This window comes from Harmonia axyridis, chromosome 2, assembly GCF_914767665.1.
Source record: "Harmonia axyridis chromosome 2, icHarAxyr1.1, whole genome shotgun sequence".
Lineage (NCBI taxonomy): Eukaryota > Metazoa > Arthropoda > Insecta > Coleoptera > Coccinellidae > Harmonia > Harmonia axyridis.
The window spans coordinates 50,240,703-50,266,446 of record NC_059502.1 but is presented as its reverse complement, the minus strand read 5'-3'; the positions used below and the strand labels follow the sequence as shown (position 1 = coordinate 50,266,446).

Below are 25,744 nucleotides of genomic sequence, written 5' to 3'. Positions count from 1 at the left end.
ACGATTTTGTCATCCCTAACTTTGAATGCGATTTTTTCACCCCCTGTATCATGAATCGCGATTTCGATTCTTAAAGTGGATACATCAATCTTACATCTTGAACAATCCCAAAAATGAAAATTTTCCATCCAAAAACCTCGAAGTTATTCTTGTTTCAGCGGAGCTCTATTTTCGATTTTCTTTTCGAATTTTTCCGCTCAGAGAGAATTTTCCAACCAAAACTGAAAAATGTTACATCAAAATAACTTGAAATTTTCTAAGGAATCTATTTCTGCAATAAAAAAACGGAAGTTGACGTCATTTCCGGAAAAACCGGAGGTGCTCATGCCTTGAAAATATTTTAGATTTCATCAGCATCGTGAAATACTTATAAGTGCTGAATTTCATGAAAATACGTTCAGTAGTTTCCCGTATAAATATGGGTGAGGTTCCTCGTGAAAGACCCTGTATATGTAGAGACATTAAAATTGTTAATAAGCTGCCTAACAATATACAATGTTGTAATGGTTTGAGTGAATGCGAGAAAGATGTTAAAAATTTGTTGATTGATCTTGAACCATATAATATGAACGATTATATCAATTCTGAGAATTTAGTTTAATTTTCTTTGTATGTTTTTGACACTATTTCTTTTTTTGTAGAAGCTTTTGTATTCAATCTGGAAATAGAACCTATCTATCGGCCAAAGCTGGTCGCTTTTGGGTGATTGCTTACTTCAGACAAATCAATTGTTGACAGTACAGATACAAGTTGGAAGCTGTGCCGTGAACGAGCAGCTCACAGTAGATAATTCCCTGCTTATCCCACCGAACACACAGCGAAACCTTTCCTGGCCCTAAATCCTAGCTTGGCCACCGTTTCTGCCGGTTCACCGCGTTTCGACCACGACCGTTTACGCTTGACGTTGTCGTAAGTGAACCACTTTCCATCACCAGCCACCAACCGCTTCAAGAATGGGTCGATTTTGTTACGATTCAGCATTCAGCAGTAATTCTCATATGGAAATTCAGTCCTTGGGGTTTTTTGTGTAAACTCGTGCGGTACCAATACATCGAGCTTCTTCTTAAGACCAGCCCTATGCAAATGGTTCCAAAAGGTTTTTGTGCAATCTTTAGCTCTTGGGCTATCGAAACAGTGGTTACATGATGGTCGAACTCGACAATGTCCATGATTTCAAAGACATTTTCGACAATTGGCCTTATCAGTATGTAGAGCATCATTGACATCGAAATTACCGGAACGGAATCGACGAAACCAAATATCGCGTGATTGGCTGTTACAGTATCAAGACCATCAACACTTTTTACATTGTCAGCCATCTGGCTTGCATTTTTGCCTCTATAGAAGCAAAACTGTAAAATAGAGCATATATCCTCTTTGTTTGAGTACAACTTTGACACGCGCTCCAACTAAACTGAGTTCACTAATCACAAAACTGAAGTTTTTTTAGTACGAAAACTTGTCTTTCTAACGCCAGATACAGATAACTAAAGTCATCTATTGGAAAATAATGGATTTCTTTCTACTCAATTTAATTTTTGATACTAATTTCACGGCATTCAGACTATATTTTCAATTCTGGAAAAAGCACCTCTAGCGGAATCTGAACCCGCAACCTCCGAATCACTAGTCCAGCTTCCTTGGTGTCTTAGTGGTTAGAACGCTGGACTAGTGATTCGCAGGTTGCGGGTTCGAATCCCGCTCGAGGAGGAACTTTTTCCAGAATTGAAAAATGATCTGAATGTCGTGAAATCAATTTCATATATTGAGACACATACGTTAAAACCATTATTTAATTTAATATACTGAATTGCAAGCTCTTTATACCTATGTACATTTGTGTGGAAGAGCAAAATTAGCGCATTGATGAACGAGCACTCAAAACCTCCTGACTCCACGTCAGTGCTTTTCTCATTTTTTTCTAAAGTTCGTTGCAATCTAGCTGCGAACTGGAGGAAAAGATATAAATTAGAATGAACGGTTTAATGAGCTTTAATCCTAATAAATTAATTATGTGTATTATTCTCCCGTGATGGTTTTCGAACGATATTTTTTGAAGTTTTTCTCGTCTAAAACACCTATTCGAATGAAATAATCGGATGAATTATGGGTGTCTAAGTAATTAAGGTAATAATTTCCGGATAATCCCCTATAGAATAGAGTATACGCCAAGACGGTTTCGAGGACATTGGGAGGGGGAAGCAGCTACAGACGCACTGGATCGTTGAATGACTGATGTATTGTGTAGGTCCCGTTGACGGATATTGCCTTGGGAGATTCAATGGAGCGGAGGCATCGAAGCACGTCCTCTTTCCACTTTGTTGTCTCAACGTTTCTCACCATATTGCAGCGACGCTTCACGACGCACACATTGGCTCACAGAATTTGTTATGATACAATGCTGTCTTCAACTCGTGGTTTTTATTTACGGTTTTATTAAAACTAGTAAAGATTCGATGTTGGTATTTTTCATGTTCTGAAATAGCTTTTCTTGAAATTTTCAATAGCAAATCACGAACTGACATCAGTTTTCAGGCATTTTTCACGTGTATAATATAAAAAAGTCATATTATGAAGATTGGTAAGCCTTTTATCTTCGTTTAAAGTTAGTCTCTTTTCTTCGTTCAATTTTAGTCGAATCACTTGTATTGTCCCACTTCAATTATGGTGACTTTGTGTATGGTTTCTGTCTAGACGTTTGGGACAGAAAACGAATTCAAAAGATTCAATACTATTGTTGCAGATTCATTCCCTCAACATATCTCAAAAAATAAACGAACTTGGCTGGCTGAGAATGGAGAACTGGGACCGTATTTTCGACAAGTGATCTTTCAAAACGTATATGTACTTTCAGTGCTCTTAACACTGAATGAACGTTTACGTTTTGAAAGATCACTTGTCGAGAATACGGTCCCAGGGAAAAGGTTCACTTACTTAATTTGGTACCTAACCCGTTACTGGTAAGGTGGGGTCTACCAGACCCCAGCGCATTTATTTTTCTCTATAGCTCAAATCTTTTTTGATCGATGGCGCTATCTGTCCCTGTACCTTTCAGTCAATGTGTTTTGTGCATTACAGTGTTACAAATCTGACCATATTTTTAGTAAGCACGATTCTGTTGACAGTGTTTCTTTGCTTGGGGTATGTGTATTATTTTGTGCTAGTGTTTGATTTTGCAAGTTGCAATGGTGAGTTCATCAAGAAAACGAAGGAAACAGGTGATCCACAGTTTGAAGAATGGGCACTGAAAAATTTGGATGCCCAGGAACGTGATTTCCGTCGATGATTTTTACCGCCGAGAAAGCGAAGTGTACAGTGCATCCCATTTTGGGTGAGACTGCCAGGTTTCTCGCTTGTTTTTTAAGATAGAGCCTTGCGGTTTTCACGTTCCTGTCCTACTTTTTCGTGAAACTCAAGTTGGTCTCATCAGATTTTGCATAAATGTTTCCGTTCAAAAGATACAGGGCGATTTTGGAAATTGATACTTTTCGGACCCCTCCTTTATCTCCGAAGTTATTAGGAATAATGCTGAGGTAAAAACTACGTCTGATTTAGAATTCTGTGTAGAATCCAGTGGCGTACTCAATTTTTTTTTTCGGGGTATGGTTTTGAAGATTCAATACAAACCTATATTTTTTTTAATGGAACACCCTATATATCATTACTTCGTTGAATTCGTTATTTTTTTTCCTTCAAAATGATATATAATACTATATAGGTAGGATGGTCTGAAATGTTAAAAAATACTAAAACATCAAATAATGATGATTTTTTGTTAATGAGCAATGGATTTTCCATATAAAAAAAGGATCAATTGGATAATTTTCATTTGTGATTTTTATTTATAGTAGACTAGGCAAACAAAAATAATATACTCATCACTAATATGAAAAACAAAACGTAGGTACCTACCTAATAGCAACAAACAAATAATATAAAAATTCATAAACATTGCATAATTGAAAATCTTACAGATTAAACTGTTCAAATTACTGTCCATTTTTCTCTAATACATAATTGACAAAATTTTTCAATACGCCTGAGTGCATTTAATATCTATTATAAAAGGGCGGTTTTGTAAATCCTGGAAAACTGCCTCTGTTGATGCACGAAGTTATTCGGGACTGTTATGTCTTTTACTGTAGTATATTATATGTATTAGGGAAAATGGACAGCAATTTGAACAGTTTAATCTGAAAGATATTATGCAATGTTTATGAATTTTTGTATTATTTGTTTGTTGCTATTAGGTAGGTACCTACGTTTTGTTTTTCATATTAGTGATGAGTATATTATTTTTGTTTGCCTAGTCTACTATAAATGAAAATCACAAATGAAAATTATCCAATTGATCCTTTTTTTATATGGAAAATCCATTGCTCATTAACAAAAAATCATCATTATTTGATGTTTTAGTATTTTTTAACATTTCAGACCATCCTACCTATATAGTATTATATATCATTTTGAAGGAAAAAAAATAACGAATTCAACGAAGTAATGATATATAGGGTGTTCCATTAAAAAAAATATAGGTTTGTATTGAATCTTCAAAACCATACCCCGAAAAAAAAAATTGAGTACGCCACTGGATTCTACACAGAATTCTAAATCAGACGTAGTTTTTACCTCAGCATTATTCCTAATAACTTCGGAGATAAAGGAGGGGTCCGAAAAGTATCAATTTCCAAAATCGCCCTGTATCTTTTGAACGGAAACATTTATGCAAAATCTCATGAGACCAACTTGAGTTTCACGAAAAAGTAGGACAGGAACGTGAAAACCGCAAGGCTCTATCTTAAATAACAAGCGAGAAACCTGGCAGTCTCACCCAAAATGGGATGCACTGTACATACTTCGTTGTTCGGATTTACCAACAGAATGACATTAGCATCGTATGTCCCCAAAGTTGGAAAAGCCAATGTAAATAAGGAAAGAAGCCAAAAATTATTGAATTTTTTGACAAGGGCGGAATTGATGCGTTGGATAAAAAATGTACTGTCTACGGGTGCAACAGGCGTTCCAGACGATGGCCAATGACGGTATTCTATGAAATTCTGGATGTTTTCTCAGTGAATGCTTCCATCATTTTCTCTTCTCTTCCAAAAAATCCGCAAGTTTCAAGATATGAATACATTTAATCTCTGGCCAGGCAACTTGTTCTTCCCCACATGGAAAGAATAATAGAAAAGAAGTAAGGAATAGAAAAGGAATAGGAAGGCGCTTAGCCTTCCTAGGAGTCTAAAACAGAACATTCTTTTTATTCTGGAAGGGACGTTCCGGAAGCTGAAGGAAATATCTCATCAATTAGAAAAGAGGTGTGCCAAGTGTTTATGCAGGCAAGACAAAAAACAAAGGTATCATGTGATTTTTGGCATCTTACAGTATGTGGCACCTGTGCGCGAACCGTCTGCGAAGATTGCTTAGAAGAACGCTCGTAGTTTTCTAGTACATATCACAGAAATGTTATTCCATTTGGCTTTGTAGTAATATTAGAGAGTATATTTTATGTTAAGAATTTTGGGGAAATCATATCATTAGGATTTTTCTTAGTTATATGCATTTTAAAATTTTCTCTTTTTTACATTCTTTCATTAGCAATATTTATGTTTTTTGAATTAAATTATTAATTATATGCGAGTGTTATCTATTTATTTCACACTATCGGATCAATTATGATTCAGACTTGATTAAGAACCTATTAAGAACGCAATAAGTTAATGAGAACACATACATTTTAAGGAATTATGGTTGGGGTCTGGCTGACCCCATCTTACCAAAGACGTTCTAGAAACTGAACCATACCAGTTACAAGATAAGTTGCTTGACACTGGATTACCTATTTATATTCGCCTTCTTCTGAATTTTAGAGGAGACTTAGCTGATCGTTCTCTCGGATATGTAACGAGTCTGTATATTCCCAGACATTTCACATCTGGTTTTGAAAAATCGTTTCACTACAACGCTGTTATTGAATATAATAAAATATCTCCTTTCCTTAGAACGTTTTCTTCATATAAATTTAAACTTGCTATCAAGAGACTGTTCTTATCTTCTTAATAAACTATGCCCATAGATAGATTCATCATCATCTTAACCGTTTTATAACTTTATAAATGACCGAGAGGCCGTTTCCTTCTATTTTATCTTTCCCTTTTTGTTCTGTTTTTTTTTTCTTGATTTTTTTTTTGTCTTGGAATATTGAATTTTTTCATATGATCATTCAATGTAAATCATGTTATTGTGTTTTTCTCTACTCCGGAAATTTAATTGAATAGCATTGCTAGACTTCACCCCTCAGTAGAATGCATCTATCCACCAAAGGCGTTTATTATTATTATTATTTTATTTTTTTGCTTTTTCATCCTATATCCTTTCGTATATTATGATCAGGTAATCTATTCCTGATAGGCTCGAAAAACGTTTCCAATACTTTGAGTTATCCGATAAACCTAACAAAATTTTGAATACAATTCTACAGATTAGGGATTACTGTCAAGGAAGCTCGTACACGCTTTCATTTGTCGTATCACATTTAAGAATTCAGCATTGACAATCAAACTCTTTTATGAGACCTTTCATAATTTCCATTGCAATAAGGCTAAACCACAATAAATATAAAAAGATAAACTTGGAGGATGGCGCAGACGCAACATCTACTATTCGGAGTAGGCAACTAGTGCATAAGGTACGCAAACCACGGAGAGGTCTCACGCGTATCCGTTTCCTAATGAATTAAATCACCTAGTATCGCTAGCCCTATAGGAAACGGAGAAATGCGACCTGGGCGTGTGAATGAAGCTCTTAAATAGTCGAATTACATCACAAATACAAATCGAAGACCACACATAATAATAGAATCTACACTTAAACTCTCGCTGATCCTGGAACAGAATGCCATTGTTCGACACACAGTATCTCTCGGTCCGAAATCATAAATTTATTCAATAAAGGTCCGCTATATAGCATGACTACCCCCAATTATATCGGTCCGATTGCCGACCCTCATCTGAATATCAGACACGGTAAAACTATGCCAAATCGTTTGGCAACTCTGCAGACCGGGCGTCCGCCTTTGCGGTCTTCGGATTCACCCCGCTGATAACTTGGGATCAAGATAACGGGGGCCGACTGCGGCAGAACAGCGGCCAGGGCCAACTATTCAACAATTCGCGCTCCGGATTCCGTTTCTGCACAGTCATAAATTCGATCACATGAGATGGTAATGTGTACCTCTGCGGAAACTCGTATTGTGTGAAGTATACCTACGCTACGGACGTTCTTTCCGCCGCTTCCAGGGAGAGAAAGAGAGAGAGAAGGATTGGAATATTATACAATCTGTGCGCCACTCCCGCGTTATTAAATTGAGCGGCAGTATCGTTTCGAATGATGATGGGTTCGAATTTCCATGGTTTGTGAACATCTTTTCCGAATCGTCCCTTTCGAAATTGCGTTTGTTTTCGTTCCGTATCTCCGAACGAAAGGACGTATTGACGTGAACTTTTGATGAGGGTTGAAAGCCTAAGCAAAGAAGTACCTTGAAGTATAATATAAGGTTCACGATTAAGTTTCCTCTGTTTTTTCGATGGAAGTGCAATTTTGTTCGGTTAGAAATTAATCATTCAAAGTATTAGCTGTAACTTTTTCCCATCTTTATTGTAGAGATCGAATAGTAAAAAAGTGTTCATCTTTTGGAACTGCTGATGGGCAAAGTATATGGGAAATGCGGCAGATAGAATAGAACGTTTCATTCGACTTTGTGCGTTTCTAGATAGAATTTAAACGGTTCATCAGCATAAGGACGAGCGTTGTCATGCTCTAGAACCACTTTACCGTGCCTTTGCTCGTTTTGAGGCTCGGCTCAATCGCATCAATCGAAGTCGATACCGTTCGCCAGCAATGGTATAGCACCGATCTGGTCATACCAAAAACATAGCATAACCTTGACAGCGTGAATATTCAGTCGAAGTGTTGACGAAGAATCTTTACTGTTTTTTCTTTAAACCACTTTTAAATGCTTGACCACAAATTGGAACTGAACATATTTTAGTTTCTGATTAACTTGGTCGTTACCTACTGATGATCCATTCAATTGATATTGAATATTTTGGCTATTCAAAATCTTAAGAATCAATACGGTGCTGCGAAGCTACTGTTATTTACGAATTATTTCAAATTGAGTTTTCGAAAGTACGTTTCTATGTAACATACTTCAAACCTCGAATATACTCATAGTATGAGTTATTTGACAGCTGAAGGTTTGCCATATATAAAATCGGAGTCAAATACATACAACGTATTGAAATTATTGAATTTCTTCTTGAAAATGGTCGTTCTGTGAAAAATATATATATTTCCCAAATTACGCGATGTTTATAGTAGACACAATGGTCCTACTGAGAACCCAATAGGTAATATTATGCAGAAATGTCAATAAACTGTTGGAGTAGAAGATCGAGAAAGAGGTCAATATATGCTCCTACCAGTCGTTCAGAAGAAAGTATTGGTGCTTTGAATGATAGTGTTGCAGTTGACCCTAACACGCCAATTCCCCGATATACACAACAATTAGGACTTCTGAATCAAATAAATGGCGTATTAAGTACAAATATCTAGTGTTGAAGGTGAATAAAATCAATTAACAAAAAAATTGCTTCCACCAGATAATCACATGCGTTGGCATTTCGCCAATTGAATGGGGGAACAAAAATTTTCAAAAAATCTTCTTCTGGGACGCAGTACATTTTGAAAAAGGTGACTACGTTAACAAAAAAAACTGACATATTTTGGGAGAGGAAAACCCTTGCGTTATCCAAGAGAGGCCAACGCATCCATAAAGAGTCACTATTTTATGAGCATGTGATCTGGTGGTGTGAGTAGTCTGTACTTTTTTCAAATTGATGCTGAAAGAGCTATGTCCATTAACGTTATCAAATAGCCCGACAAAAAAACCTTTTTTGTGGCCAAAACTGGAAAATATTGATACTGAGGACATGTGGTATCAAAAAGATGGGGCTAACCTCGAACCAGAATGAATTTTAAAATTCGAAATTCAGACAGGAAATTTTTGTAGCTTGGTAAAAACGAAAAAAAAAGTGGTATGGCACTGGTGGTGGCAACTGTGCACCAGGCTCGGGAATAAGTATATTGTGCAACAAGTGGGGAATTTTTCTCACGAGTGTGGAAGTTGTGGAAGAACACACGACGGAGAAAAAGGACTTTCGCCACATTTTGCACACTTTTCCTACAACTGCAAAAATTCAAATAGTAATGTAAAGTATAATATATCCAAAGTCACTTGAACTAGTCTATAGAAACGCTTGGTCATAGATGTCCCTTTGAAGTGGATACAGCGATCCGTTAAATACCGGGGTGTATTTGAAAGTATTGTCAGGCAATAAATTCACTGACCCCGAAGGAATTTGTGGAAACTTGGACAACACTTCTATAATCGTAATATTCAGCTTTCTCCAAGTGACTTTTGGATATCGGGTGTCCCAAGGTGAGTGGCCTATTAGATTATTATGGAAACTATTGATGATAAAGGTTTCAAATTTTGTGGATAGATATTTGGTCATGTAAGGTACATTTTTAAAATAATTTCACATTTCCAGTGTTGCCGGATGTACGAAAATTTGGCAACAACTTTGTTATTTTAAATGGGACATCCGGTATTTCTATTTTTTTCATGATACTCCATAAAATATTAAATCTATTCACTCCTTCTTTTTCATCCCTATCTCTAACGGTTTTTGAGTTATTAATTATTTTCCTAAATTTTAGATCAAATTGGAGTATTACGAAAATGACTCTAGTTCGCTCAATATTTGAGATTTAAGTCAGAAATTTTGCAAGTCGTTAGATATTGATCTGATCTGTGTCACTGCTTTTGAATTATGGTTGTCAATAATACAGGACGGACCCAAAAAAATCATCATTTGCCAAGTTACAAAATTGTAAAAAAGTCTATTTTTTCAAATTAGACACCTAGTAGATTTTTCGATTTTTGGAATCAGTACAACACACTCTACAATTTTTCTATTCACGTCCCTATACCCATCTCAACTGGATTCTGAGTTATATGCGTCAATAAGCGTTAATTTCTTTTGTATTGTTATTTTCTCTATGTCATTCATAAATCGATATATCAATGAATCAGTTCTATCCATAAATGTCAAAATAAACAATTATTACCTAACAAGTGTTTTGTTCCGAGGTTTTTCTATAAATAATGGCTCAAGAAAGATATACACATACATATAACGCATATAACTCGGAATCCAGTTGAGATAGGTATAGGGACGTGAATAGAAAAATTGTAGAGTGTGTTGTACTGATTCCAAATATTGAAAAATATACTAGGTGTCTAATTTGAAAAAATAGACTTTTTTACAATTTTGTAACTTGGCAAATGATGATTTTTTTTGGTCCGTCCTGTATTATTTACAACCATAATTCAAAAGCAGTGACACAGATCAGATCAATATCTAACGACTTGCAAAATTTCTGACTTAAATCTCAAATATTGAGCGAACTAGAGTCATTTTCGTAATACTCCAATTTGATCTAAAATTTAGGAAAATAATTAATAACTCAAAAACCGTTAGAGATAGGGATGAAAAAGAAGGAGTGAATAGATTTAATATTTTATGGAGTATCATAAAAAAAATAGAAATACCGGATGTCCCAATTAAAATAACAAAGTGTTTGCCAAATTTTCGTACATCCGGCAACACTGGAAATGTGAAATTATTTTAAAAATGTACCTTACATGGCCAAATATCTATCCACAAAATTTGAAATCTTTACCATCAATAGTTTCCATAATAATCCAATAGGCCACTCACCTTGGGACACCCGATATACTATACCTAATTAAATTCAAGGTGGCCTTGACAGTATCAATACATTTCTTTCTTGCGTTTTCATAGAAAAGACTTTTCAAAAGCCCAAGTTCCAACTCCACAAGATTTTCTTGGTTTCTGGGGTTGGACAAATGAAATTATTATGTGAACAAACGTGGACCTACGATGGGCAAACTGAAAATTTGAGCTCAAAATTCGCATTTGGGGATGCCAACTTTACACTTTACCAAATTTCAAATGATCGATATTTTGGTTGCTGTGGTTGGACAAACAAAACTATTGGCTGGACAAAAGTGGACTTACGTTGGACAAACGGTCTATGCCATTTTAAACACTTTTTAGCAATTTGGGGGTGCTGCTCAGAAAATGAACAAAAAAGATGCATTTTCTCATATCTCTCGAACTGTGGCTGAACAAATAATAAAAAAGGGAGGGAAAAACGTGGACCTACGATGGACAAAAGATACTGAAATTTCGAGCTCAAAACTCGCATTTGGTGGTGCCAGTTCCACACAGCTCCAAATTTTGCCTTTTGCTTGAATTTTACATTATCTGGACCATATTCAATGTTGCCAGTGTAAAATCCATCGTTAACTTAGAGTTCCTTGTTTCTCTTAGAGTTTAGTACTTATCATCATTCATAACGAAGATAAATGAATGCGCCTTCAAGGACGGTAACATATCGGTTTATAAGCTAACCAATACGTTGGAAATTTCTTTCTCTTACCATATTCTACAACCCTTATCTTCAATTATCTGGTGAATAGACAATCTTGGAATCACTGTAAGGCCGAGATAGTTTTCTCAATGATTATTTTCCAATTTCATTCTTGGCAATCAGTTAGTTGTTAACTGGACATAGGTCCAGTTAACAGCTTAGGTCACCACTTTTTAGATAATTTAGGCATGGCATAACTTCTCCACATTCTACTATTGATCCTATCGTTCTCAGCGAACTATTTCGATTTAAAAGTTTTTCCTCAAAGCCAACTCGAAGCTTTAAATTTTTAATTTTTTTCATACAATTGAAACTTGTGCCAGAACTTTTGACACTTTCGTTATCTGCACAAATAGAGAAGAATAGCCTGATACTATGAATTTACAAAGGGTCCGAAGGAAAAAAAGAAGTTTCGTTCGATGAAAGTAGACAACAACCTTAGAGGATGTGTGCAAACCGAAGACCCTTCCTATCTATTACAGAACATACCAGTACACGGAGAATACGCCGTCGGTACACAAAACCTTCCATTAATCCACAAAGAGTAAAAGAAGCAAGGTTCCACTTCGCACAGTTCAATATTCTCCTGCCGGATCCAAGATAACATTCGGAATTTAATATTACATGCTGTCGTCCATTGATCGGATCCTGGCATCTTCCGTCTCCGCTAATGTGATACAGAGAATAAAGGCAAAGACAGGAGATTGATTTTCGAAATGTAGGAACGGCATTTCACCAGAAACTTGTTCTTGTTGAAATGAAAATAAAAATCTTCTGAAACGGATTCTGTAGAATTTAAATTGTGTTGTTACATCTCTTTGATCGATATTCAGTGGGCGCATTCGAAATGTTTCCTCAGCATTCAGGCTGATCAATCACACGAATTTAAATAACCTCGATTTCGATGATTTTCATTTTGTTGTTTAATTCTTATATTTTTAATTTCAATTTTTTTATCGCTCAAATTTTTGTATTTTTTTGTGAGTTTATAGGCTTTGCTTCAACTCTTGTAAATTTTATAATAATAATGATAATTATTATATGAATTTATTGAAGCTCCCGACTTCCAAGATGATTATTCAGGAATAATTCAACGTTTCATATTCAGTCACGAGATATATCAGTTCTGTTTATGTGAATCAATAAATTTTTTTCAATTATGTCATAAGGTATTCATTTTGATGAGTTTTATCTCCTGTTAGAAAGATGAAGATATATTTTTGCAGACATCCGGAATGAAGGAAAAAATATTTTCTCTAGACAAAATATTGGTAAGAAAAAATTTGTTATAGGTGTTGAGAAGGAGGTTAAATTTTGATTAATATCATCCTACTCAGGGTGCATAATCTTCAATACACGTTGGGGAAGAGTACGTTGTCAATAATTCTCTAACATCATTCTACCATTCCAAGAAATTTCCTGAAAATTATTTTCATTCCACGAATCGGTGCGATGGCTGTCTATGGAATTCTTTATATATCAAGGTACATCAAACGAGAGTTGGAAGTTGGATTCGGCAGCTCCATCAGACGCCAGGATTACAAGTTTCATCCGATTTGTCTAATGGAGAAAGCGGAAAATAGGTCATTTCTACAGCTGATCCTAATGTGTTGGTAAAAACCTTATTGGATTTGTCTAATGGTGTATTTCTTGTTTTTGTATATAGTTTTCACGGTTTTTCGTTCTAATTCAGTTATAGTACGTATCATATTCAACCTAAGAAATGAATGAAAAATTGAAAAGTTGAAGCACTCGTGGTATCACCTTTGAATATTATCTGAATATACTACCTATTAGTTCTAGTAAGGCTATTGTGCATTACTATTCTGTGAAATAGATATGCAAATCGTCATTCACAATTGAGAAGAATTTTCAAGAATTAAATTTAATTTTTCGGTTTATGGTGACTAATCATGATTTCCTAATCATATATTTATTGAAGTCCACTAAAGGATAAAATTAAATTCTCGTAAAGTGTTTGTCCAATTTTAAACGATGATTTCCATATCGATTTCCTTGAATAATAAGAAAGAAGACTTATGAATTCACCTGTTAGGATTGATCCTTCTGTAAATATTAACACAGTAACTCTTTCCTTCCAGTTAGCCTACGGTGTTCTCAAATGCAAGTAAGTGAAATGTATATACAAATCATGAGTTTGTAAATTCAGAAAATTTTTAGAATTGTAAGTCACTGGTGAGGAAAAATTGTATTGAAAAATACAGTCATTCCGAAACGTACGTCTGTCTATATGTTTTGTTATCCATATTTATTGATTAGCCGTTCCTCAAATTGTATAGTTTTGGATAATTTTAGTTTCGGTTTGTTCTAATATATTGACAGTTGAAATTTCATTTCTAGACAAAAAAAAATATAAGTATATCGAAAAGATATATCAAATAATGATGGTTTTGGCACAATGATGTCATAATTTAAAAATTCACCTTTGATACGTTAATTTATTATGCACCCCTCGTTTGAATTAAAATTATGCGCTTTCGAGTTGGAAGTAATTCCAATTCAGAGTTGCCGCAGCGAAGTAACAGATCGCAGTTCATAAGGGAGGTACGCTACCTGAAAAAAGCATTTCCCGAATGTTTCTGCCCTACTTTCTCGAGTATAATCTGATATCTCTTGAATGAAATTGAAATGAGGGGCGGTTTTACCGCTCTCCAAGACTTCTTTCGGAGGATCCTTGATTTCTTTCGTTTTTGGGTGAGTTTCTTTCAAGAGGACCATGATTTTATTTCAAAACAATGGATGCATAAAACGTTCGAATTATGCAGCGGGAAACATTAGGGTTGTCATAATTAAAAGTTGATTATACCATGAGTCAATAACGGTAGCTTTCATTCTAGAGGAATAGTTAGAAATCGAGCTGCATCAAGGGAGTGATTTTAGAAGTGATAAAAGCCATTATAATTGGATATTTTTATTACGATCTATAATTTGAGCCGTTGGGATAGGTTGTGATATAAAGATTCGAAACTGTGTGTCTTTTCTAGAGACCGAGATACTGGCTGTTCATGTATGCGCTCAGGAGTGTCACAAAATGAACCTCAAGGGGGCGCATATCTACATCACCACGGACAGCGAAACCACAATGAGATCCCTGGAATCGTGCTGCCAGGGGTCTCTGTTGACTTGGGAGTGCCGTAACACCATAAAGCAACTGGCCACGGACCATAAAATGACTCTACTATGGGTACCAGGGCACTGTGGGGTTGAAAAAAATTAAAAAGCTGATGAACTTGCAACAAGTGCATCAAGGTTAACACCTGCTGGACCTGAGCCTTTCTGTGGGCTAGGAAAAAACCAATATAAAGCTGCGGTCCAGCTATGGGAGTTGAACAACAGGATATTCCACTGGACTAACACTCCTAGACTTGCTCAAGCAAAGAAATTCGTGTCGATTTCACCTACCTACGCCAAAAAGCTCTTGAAGCTGTCACGAGTCGATCTTCAGGTGATGGTGGAACTGTCGGTACAAACATCATTTGTACCGTATGGGAAAGTCAGCAGATGAGATTTGTAGGCTCTATGGATTAGAAGCAGAAACAGCCGAACACATGGTACGCAAGTGTCCGGAGCTGGCTGGCTTAAGAACCATTTATATGGGTAAGCCGGTCTTGAATACCGGAGAGGTAACGGCCAAGGCCCCTAAGGAGGTTGTCAATTTTATTAACGTCATTGACGACCTCCTTGGGTTTTCATGAATGATTAGGGTAGACAACAAAAGATCTGCATGGTCGCAGTTCCCGGAAGGCTTACCGTACCGAAACGACCCCAGTTCAAATAATGATAGGTGAGTGATTGAAAATTTTTATACATTTTTATACATACATTGGAGGAAATTCGAATCTAGAAGTATTATGTTTTGGTATACACAATAATTCCTCATTTCTTGTACTGTAGCTATAAAAGCTCGGAAGTTTTGTCGAGTTACATTATTTTTTTTGGTAGAAAAAGCATTTGAAAATGAAAATCAAGGCTAGAGTAGGGAGACTATATTCAATGAAAACTAGTCTACAGAAGGAATTTGGGGCTATATTAAATATCATACGCAGAAAATCTTCTTCTGCAGAACGAAAACTCTGCCAACATCCAAAAAACTCAGATGCCTTTTGCCAAGATTTAGACATTTTAAAAAGTACCTAAATGTAGAAGAGCTGATGGAGATATATAGTTCCCTCTGTCAAAATCTGATAAAGATATGGTATAATAGGTTGGGGTGGTGCATACGAATGTCATATGAAAAGAGTGGAGATAATTCAGAAATGGTTACTTCGTGTCATCTATAGTAAACCTCTTTTATTTCCATCAGACGAATTATACGCTATGTCAAGGGTAATGAATCCTCACCAGCTATATATTACTCAAATATTGAGTGCTGTTTTTTCTGGGAAAATTGATCTGCAGCCAATAAAGTGTTTGTGTGAAACCAGGAATAACAATTGCATATTTACACCCAGAGCTGAAAAACGTATGGGCCAGAGATGCTTCTCATACCTAGCACCGAGAATCTACAGAACAATCCCCAGGAAATTAAGAAATGAGAAGAACATTGGGAAGAGGAAAAGACTTATCAAAGAATGGATTATACATAGAGGAAGTAGATGTTTCTAATTATTGATTAATTTATAGCGGACACTTACAAACTGATGTGGGAATTCACAGGACACAGTTCCTACTCTCAAGGATATCGATTTGGGTGTGGGTATAGTGTATATGGTTTGGGTAAAAATTTGGGATAATCTGAATACGTTTAAGTTAAATTAGATATATTGGATTTGTTCTCCTTGGACGTTCAGCGGGTAATTTTTTGTTCTGTTAAATAATATTTTCATAATGGTAATGGCTTAAGAAATAATGTATACATGAATGTATTCAATTGTATATTGCGTAAAGGCTCTTATTGCGATTATTGTTTATGATTCAATAAACTATATTATTATTATTATTATTATCCAAAGAATCACCCCAGAGCAAAATGTTATAAGGTAGTTGACATACACTCAACTGTAATAGATAATCATATTCCATAGTTCGAAGGAAAGTAACATTAAATTACTTAATATAAATTTTCGCGTAGAATCATGTATTAAATTTTTCCACAGAATGAATGAAACCGTTTATGAATACCAACAGGTTTTTGCAACGAAAAAATGAAAAAGAGCCACCCATTAATGTTAGGCTTTCAATGACAAATGTTTCAAATTAGAGATCTCATTCGAAAAAATAAAAACCGAATGCGATGCGAATTGGGAATTTCCGAAAAATTCGTTCGCGAACTTTCGCATATCCCTAATGCTTCGACATATGTAAATATCTGTTTTTCAATTTGGCGGCCCCTTCCGAATCCCCCGCTTGTCGCAGAAACGAGAGGGAAACATGTTCGATGTGCCGTGATTTGTCAGTGGCTCCGTTTCCCGAACGCTGCCATTTCCGGGTGCCGTAGCCGCCGTTTTACCGAGTCTCCTGACGAAAAGACCATTTGCATAATACTTCAAGATGTCGGTTAGTCGCTTGTTGGGAAAACGGAACCAAAATTTGGCGCGACAGTTTTGCACGGAAGGCAATCATTCGGAAGTCTTTGTTGCTCGGAGGTCGGGGGGGGATATTCCTCCAAGGAATAACATTTCTAAAAGGCGTATACTTTTGATATAGAATACGCACAGGACAGCACCACTCAAATTTAAGAATACCTATATTTTCAAGAATATTAATTCATTTATGATTTTTTTTTATTCATTTTACCTTCTTTCAGACAAAAAGATGGAGAGAATCTTTATGCTCTCTATACAGGGTGATTCCGGAGGAGACCGTCAGATTTTAGGAGAAGTTTACACTAGTCAAGGCAGTTTCGAAAACAATGTTTGGTTTATGGTTGGGGCCTTTATTGAGAGTATACAAGGTGATGTGTCCGATTCGACCGATTTTTCTTTCATTCATAATTTTGGTATGGCTTGAACAATATTGATGAAATTTTCAGTGTAGACGCTTATGACTGTCTACTTTCAATAATTACAACACTTGCTCAAAAATACAGGGTGGGAGTTCAGATTGAATTTCCAGGTTGAAAAAACACCCTGTACATTCCGTTTTCAAAAATTCGCTACCTGCTTCAGATTCTACCATAAGTGTGCATTACTGAAGCGTTTTTATTTTTTTTGGTACACGTCCAGTATTCCTAGAAAAAAATTTTAAAGATGAACACTATCGTTTTTTCACTCCAAGCAAAATTAGAACACGTCCGAATTGATTGAAATTTTATGTTGTTTTAGAATTTGTTGAAGTTTAAGGCACTAATTAGGAATAATATTATTATCAAACACAAAAATTCTGAAACGTACGTCTGTCTTTTTGTTAATTCAGTAATTCAATTTGTTAACCGTTCACTCAATTTGTAGTTTTAGTTATTTTGAATTTTCTTCTGGTTGGTTATAGATTTTGTGATTTTAAGAATAGGAATTATATTCCAAGACAAAAATAAACCAAATATATCATACAGATTATTGTGAAGGAATAGACACAAAGTTGTCAATTTTTTGATATTTGTATTGAATATCAAGTAGACTCATTAAACCTTTATAAAAATAAATAAAATGAAAAAATAAAAATAAATACAATGGAAAAAAGGACGGCAAAATTCAACACGGCCAAATTGTTTAATAATTTCTGATAACTTGTGATATGTGAGTTTGTAAATTGTTCTAGGCCATTTTCATATTTAACTGGGAGCTAGCATCTTTTGACTTTTGAAAAAAAGAAGACTACGACCATTACACATTACACTACTAAAAGTGGAACCATACATTCTTCAAGAACGCGTTAAATTTCACTACAAAAATAGAGAAAATTTTGGGTTCATAGATCTTTACACTAAAGCACTATTTGGTCGTCTTTGAGCATTTTCCATAATGCAACTGATGGAAAAATTTGAACTGTTGAGACAAGTTAATGATGTGAAGAATCAAAACCATGTGCGTCACTCAAGAAGAACTGAGAATATTGCTGCTGTAGCCTGTATTGTTGATAAAAACCTCGATAAAAACCCAGGTTCGTCATTTCCTTGTCGATCTTGGAAGAAAGGTATTACTCGAACGACATTACACAGTATTTTGCATAAAGAATCATGCCTTGAGTCATTTTAAGTTCAGTTAATATTCCAACTCAAGCCGATCGATCAGCAGCCACTTTGAATTTTCGCTCAATGTGTCACTGTTTGATGCGGTTTTTGGGCTGGTGGTGTGTGATTGAACCTTTCTCATTTGAAAATGAAGCTGGCGCAACTATTACGATGAATGGATTGTACTACCGAGCTATGATTAATGATATCTTATGAACAGTCTTTCAACAAGCCAACGCTATTAGCTAGACAATTAACAAAACAATCGCGATTTTGGAAAAAAGATTATCACAATTGGTCACCGAAAACTTGTGATTTAATAGCCTTAGATTTCTTTGCTGCCACGTTGAAGTTAAAGTCTATTCTCCACATTCGATTCAAGACCTTAAAGATGGAATTCGTGAAGGTATCGAGGCAAATTGGTAAATGTGCCAATTGGTGATGAAAAATTAATGAAGGCTACAACCGTAGCCGCGACGGTATTTGTCTGATATCGTTTTTCATAGTTAATGACAATGAAATGAACACTAATTGATTTCTCGTGGAATATACACGTTTTTCTGTTCTTAAAATGAAATCTTTATTCGTATAAATCAATTTTTGTTTTATTTGATTTTATTTTCATTTCTAAACTTCCAGGTCATAAAGTCAATATTTCTATACATATGTACGATGGTCTTTTTTTCAGACATAGATAGTACCTATATGTTGTGAGAAATTAATGTATATAGATCTGTTTGTATATGTCCAATTATTTGTGTTATAACTGAATTTTTTTCATTTTTATGTAAGAATAAAAGACATCAATTAGTTAATGATTGTATTGATTGAAGCTGATACCTTCTACCGATTTTTCCCAATGTTATGGCATGCTTGTTGAATTTTCAAAATCCTTTTATTGAAATAACGTATACTTTATCTTTTATTTACCCAGACAGAGAATTACACAAGATTTAGATTAGGTGGCCTAGGTGGCGAAACTACAGGCTCATTTCCGTTGACCATGTCATTATTGATGTAATCTCTCCCTAGTCGGCCAATCCCACGTTGTGGTTGATTATTATCAAACCATTCTCTAACGGAAATTCTGAAATATGGAAGGACACAATCCAGTTTTATGCAACTACCCCGTCTAAGATTGACAAACGGATCTTTAGTGTGCAGGTTATTCGAAAGGAATTCGAGAAAAATTTCTGAGTTTGATCTTATTTTTTGAAAGCTCAACAATTAGAAAACAGCATTTCCTGCATATTGTTAATGAACAATATGCAGGAAATGCATTCATGCAGATTTTTCAACAGAACTATTTATACATAAACAGGGTACAGCAAACAGGAAATCCAGATGATGATAGACATTCTAAAAATGTGAATTAGATTAATCAATCTAATTCACATTTTTAGATTGTCTATCATCATCTGGATTTCCTGTTTGCTGTACCCTGTTTATGTATAAATAGTTCTGTTGAAAAATCTGCATGAATGAACAAGATTTTCATTCTAGGTTAGCGCTTTCCTCGACTTCCTTATAACTTTTCAGTGAACAATCAAATTTATGTTAATTTTCAAGTTCTAATCGATTTAATCGAAATTTCAGTTGATGAATTGGACGAAATTAGGATTGTAGAAAAAATTATTCTGAAACATATCAGTCTTCGTATTCGTATAGTATGTGGCTGAAAATATGCGAATAGGAAAAATATTTATATAAATAATCTTTTGAGAGAGAGCAATACAAATTATTAATTTCAAACAATCAAGCATATATGTGTCGATGAATCTCAGTATTAGCAGAGGAAATGTAACGGGGCATCATACATTTCAACGTATGATACAAGAGAACAGATAAAAACCTCAGCAAAAACTCTGTCTCCCCGTATCGGTGTAGTGACTGGTTTGTGTAAACGTTTACAGAATAAGCTGACATAATTTATATTGAAGGACTTCCTCTTCAACCAAAACAAAATTTTCTTCATCCTCTCTTTTCGGTTGACGACTCTATAATTTCCAATTGAATCCTAAAACAAAAAAAAAGAAGCAGAAAGGAGTACTAAATATTAGTTTTCATTATATCGATTTGAAGTTAACTACCCATTCTAAAAAAGAATCTGAAACTGAATGGATAGCTTGGAAACCACCATGAAATTCATAAATCGGACAATTATTCACCAAGTGGTCAATGGTTTCTTCTACACCACACTCACATAGTGGGCTATCAATAGAATGCCATTTGAAGAGGGTACTATTACAACGACCATGACCAGTTTTAAGTCGATTTAAAATGCACCAAATTTTCCTAGGAAGATTGAAACCTAGAACTTTTTCTGAAGGATCAACGATAAGACTTTTGTTGAAGACGTTAGAAGAAGTCCATCCCGAACGCCAAATTTCCTTGTCGCTTTCATTGGATTGAAGGAAGGTATTAGTCCATAAAGGTTTGCGTGATTTCAATCTAGCAGTTATAGAATCTGGGAAATAGGATACAATTGGAAATGAGTTCGGGTAGAAATGACATTTATCCCAAGATTTCTTGACTGCAACCTGTCTACGAATATGAGGCGGAACTATATGTGATAACACCGGTAACCAATCTAAAGGTGTAGATCTAATAGACCCACTAATAATTCTCATAGAAACGTGAAGCTGTGCATCAATTTTAAGAACATAAGCACTATTGAACCAAACAGAACAACAGTATTCAGCAGCAGAAAAAACCAAGGCCAAGGCTGCTGTACGAAGAGTGCTGGCATCAGCACCCCATGATGATCCTGCTAATTTTTGGAAGATATTATTCCTCGGCTTCAATTTCAAACGCAAATTTTCTAAGTGGACCTTGAAATTCAAAGAAGAATCAAGTTTAACTCCAAGATATTTGGGAGCAAAATTATGATTCGAGGCGGAATTATTGAAAGTTACTTTCGATTTTCTGTATTTTTGTTGTTTTTTCAAATGGAAACAGGATACTTCTGTTTCATTTGGATTAGGGCATAAGCGCCACTCAGGAAAATAATTTTCCATAATTTTTAGATTTAATTGAAAGTATTTTCAATAATTCCAGAATCAGAATGACGAAACAAAAGAGCAATATCATCGGCATAAATGAATTTCTCAGATGAAGTAACAGGGATATCACACAAATATAAATTAAAAAGTATGGGAGACAAAACCGATCCCTGCGGAAGACCATTATTCAACGTTTTAAAACTACTACTTTTATCATCAACAAAAACAAGTCTCCTATCAGACAACATGTTTTCGATTAAACGAATCATTTTACCACAGTTCAAATGATCATGTAGTTTTTTAATTAGACCATCCTTCCACACAGTGTCGTAAGCTGCGGACAAATCTACGAAAAATAAACCAAATGAATAAATCTATTCTCGAAAACTTTATGGCATACCATGATTCAAACCATAAGATATTATTGAATTTTTCGGTTTATTAATATTTTATACGGAATTAGTAACATACCTAATGAATGAGACTTTACGTCTGAATGAGGTAGGAAAAAACGGTGCGATATTTGCAAAGTTTCCATCAGGACAGTTACTCAAGCGAGATATACAACGCATATTATGTTCACGTACAGTCACTTCTATTTATAATTCCTGAATTCAAAATGAAAAACAAGACTCGAACAACTTGGAAAAACCAACAAAAGAGCGGTGATTATCTGGGAAAAAAAATGTGCTGAAATTGACCTTCCAGCGATTACCACTCGAGTCTCACCTTCAAAAAAATGAATCGACTGTTCCGGGAATCACTCTTGCGTGGCGGCATCAAAGAGCAGGTTTAACGCCAGGGTGGGAAAACAAATTAATTTCAGGCCGATCGCTAAGGTCTACAGATTTCATAGGTATATACTTTTTTTATACTTATTGCAAAAAACACCTTTTTTGTATATTGCTATCAGAAGCATTACGAAAATCGGGATCATGAGTTTTTTGTCTGATACTGCGTGCGTGCACTATATAGCCTATTAAAGATACAGTAGCGGCTCGTCAGAAACAGCAGATATAATAATAAATAAAGTTTTGCTTTTACTGGATTTGTGAGATCGAATTTTTTTTCGATGTTGATTTGTTTAGATACTCTAGATGCTAGAAGAATATATAAAAATCAGGTATTATACAGTGTGAGGCACGGTCGATGGTGCCCTGGACTTTCACGAGAACGGATGGTACGATTTCATTGAAAATTTGGTTTCTTTAGTAGAAAACACTACACAATCGATCTGAATTATTTTCAGTGCTGCGTTCTTGCCGCTTATATCGAAAAGTATTAACAAATTCGAAATTTCACATAGAATACTTTGTGTATTATTACTTTTTTTGGTTCGCCGTAGCCTCTTGATTATTTATGTATTAACATTCTCGTTATATCTCGGCGGTTTTCGAGCAATTGATTAAATCAATTTCTTTTTTTTTTGCAAAACAAAATATTGATTAAATATTCATCACTTCGCTACTTGGAATCCTAGAAGGCTGAAATTTCGGATAGGGATTACCAATATCCCATGTATCAATTACGTGTAATAAAATAATTTCTCAATCATACAGAGTTGTTCAAAATCTCAGGCTTCAATGGGACATACTAAAATAATAAAAAGTGTTTTTTTTTCAAATACGAGTAGAATGACCTGCTTGTCATAATATGTATGAGAAGAAATTGAAATTCCCTATGACTAAATTATAAGGTTTCCGAATCAAAAGCCAGATTTCATCTCAATGGCAAGATAGCTAAAGTTTTGATATCCATGGAATGTCATAGAACTTTTAAACTATACAGTATTGTTGTATTTATCAACGAATACTCATTTAATAGACGATTCCAATAGCAAACAATGATTTCAAAAACAAAGTTTCGATGAACACATATATCATTAAGTTTTCTGCATGTTCTTACTACAATTTGATCATATTGACCGTGAAGAATGAACAATTTCATCAAAATTTGCCTTCCTTTGAATCCTTTTTCATGAAATATTCGTTATAGAATTCAACAATATTTACAAGTGATGTCGATAGTCAAATAATCATAGTTCACATTTCTTGGATACCTAAAAAAATTTTACCTTATATTGCCATTGGGATAAAAATTTAATTTTCTTTCAATATATCCTACAATATGCAGGTCATTCCATATGAAAAAACGCACTATAATTTTACTATATCTCGTTGAAGTCTGTGATTTTGAATAACCCTGTATGATTAGGGACGTATTTTATTGCACGTATAACTTATACACGGGATATTGGTGATATTTATAAGTGATGAAAGTTTAATTGAGGCATATTTTGCACAGAAAAAGAAGTGAATCAATCAATTACTCGAAAACCGCTAGAGATGAGGACAAGAAAGTACATAAATAAATAATCAAGAGGCTACGGCAAACCGAAGAAAGCAATAATACACAGGATGTTTTATGTGAAATATCGAAGCTGAAGTTGTAAATATTTTTTGATATAAGTGGCAAGCGGCAGTATAATCGTACTTCCGTTTTCCGTAAAAGTTTAGGGTACCATCGACTATGGCCCACCCTGTATGATATAATCTCGAATATCAATCTAGGAATAGGAATGATACAATTTAAAATGGTTATAATATAATGGCAACATGCGATTATTCTTTAAATTTGATTTTCACAGAATTTTAGGAAAGTGGGTTATCCAAAACTAAATCCAACAACCTCACAAGGAAATGAATCTTCAGACCATTATTTTTTGATATTTCTTATGTAATTTCTTTCCAGTATATTATAGATATATAGAGTTAATCATGGAAATATACACGCTTCAACAACGTTCAAAAATTGTTTATTGTTTTATCAACATTAGTGCCAATTTGTGAATACTGAATGTTATTTAATGTCAACAACCAATATCTCAAATCCACTAGTTTTGTGGAAGTCAAGTAAAATAATAATTTGTTTTCGATATTGTTCTTCATTTTTTATTTTCTTGGATGCAACAAGAACGATCTTTAAAATATTTTAAAAAATCTTGGCATAAAGAAAAAAATTAGGAAAGCCCTCACGAACTGCTCTCTTTGAGGGCACATGTATATTGTATATGTGTTCTCCGAAGGCTCTTTTGTCGCAAGAATTAAAAAGCTTCAAAAGCTCCCGACTCCTCATTTCTTCTTGAATTTTGAAATTGTATTTTCTCATTGATCTCCATTCATCCTGTTCACGTTAGAATGAACATTATGCTTCGTTGTATCCATGAAACATTCATTTATGATCAATGCCTTTTCACTTTCAGAATGTCTTGTCACTTTTTGAAACTATTTTACTACTTCGCTGCAGAAAAAACCTAGTAACATAATATAATTCTAATTATTTCATTTATTTGTTGATTTTAGTCTTATGAGCATTGAAATATTATATTTCTTGTTTTTTCTTGATCAATTCATTCGAAAGAATGTTCATATTTTGAGTGTTTTGCAGGGTGTGTCGCAAAAATTATATTAGTTTCCAGTAAATAGGTAGATTCAATCGAACCTCCATTATGAACAAGTAATGTGAGGGTTGCAATACCTTAAGGTATCATGAAAACCTGCATAAACTATGCGTCCACCCATAATAAATATTCACGAGTCTCTAATGCAGGGGTGGGATGTTTTATTTCCCATTCAGAGATTTAAATCAATAGATAGTTCACCCCAAGCAATTGGCGTAATTGGTACACATTTTATCATACCCCATTTCATGAAAAAATATTGCAAGAATGCTGGTTAAATCTGAATCCGCAATTTTGTGTGTTACTGACAAGCTCAAAAAACAAATCACCCCTCTATTCGGTTCCAACCCCAAGGATTTATGACCGAAATTGAGATTTCTTGCCATGAGACGACACACATCGACCCAGAATGAATAATTCAGAAATTTGGCACCTAGTGTATTCGGAAGAAGTGGCTTGACGAACTCGCTTCTGTTGTTTACTTATTCACTACACGCCACTACTTATCTAGATGGGACCGAATCTGTAGGCCATTTTTCGTAAACCGCTACCAGCAGCAACTGGAATGTA

At 34.9% G+C, this 25,744-nt stretch overlaps 1 protein-coding gene across 1 annotated transcript in view; it reads right to left on the bottom strand.

Moving 5' to 3' along the window:
- The window catches only part of LOC123671918 (beta-1-syntrophin), a 272,357-nt gene that overhangs the window by 32,260 nt on the left and 214,353 nt on the right, over positions 1 to 25,744 (bottom strand). The window lies entirely within an intron of this gene.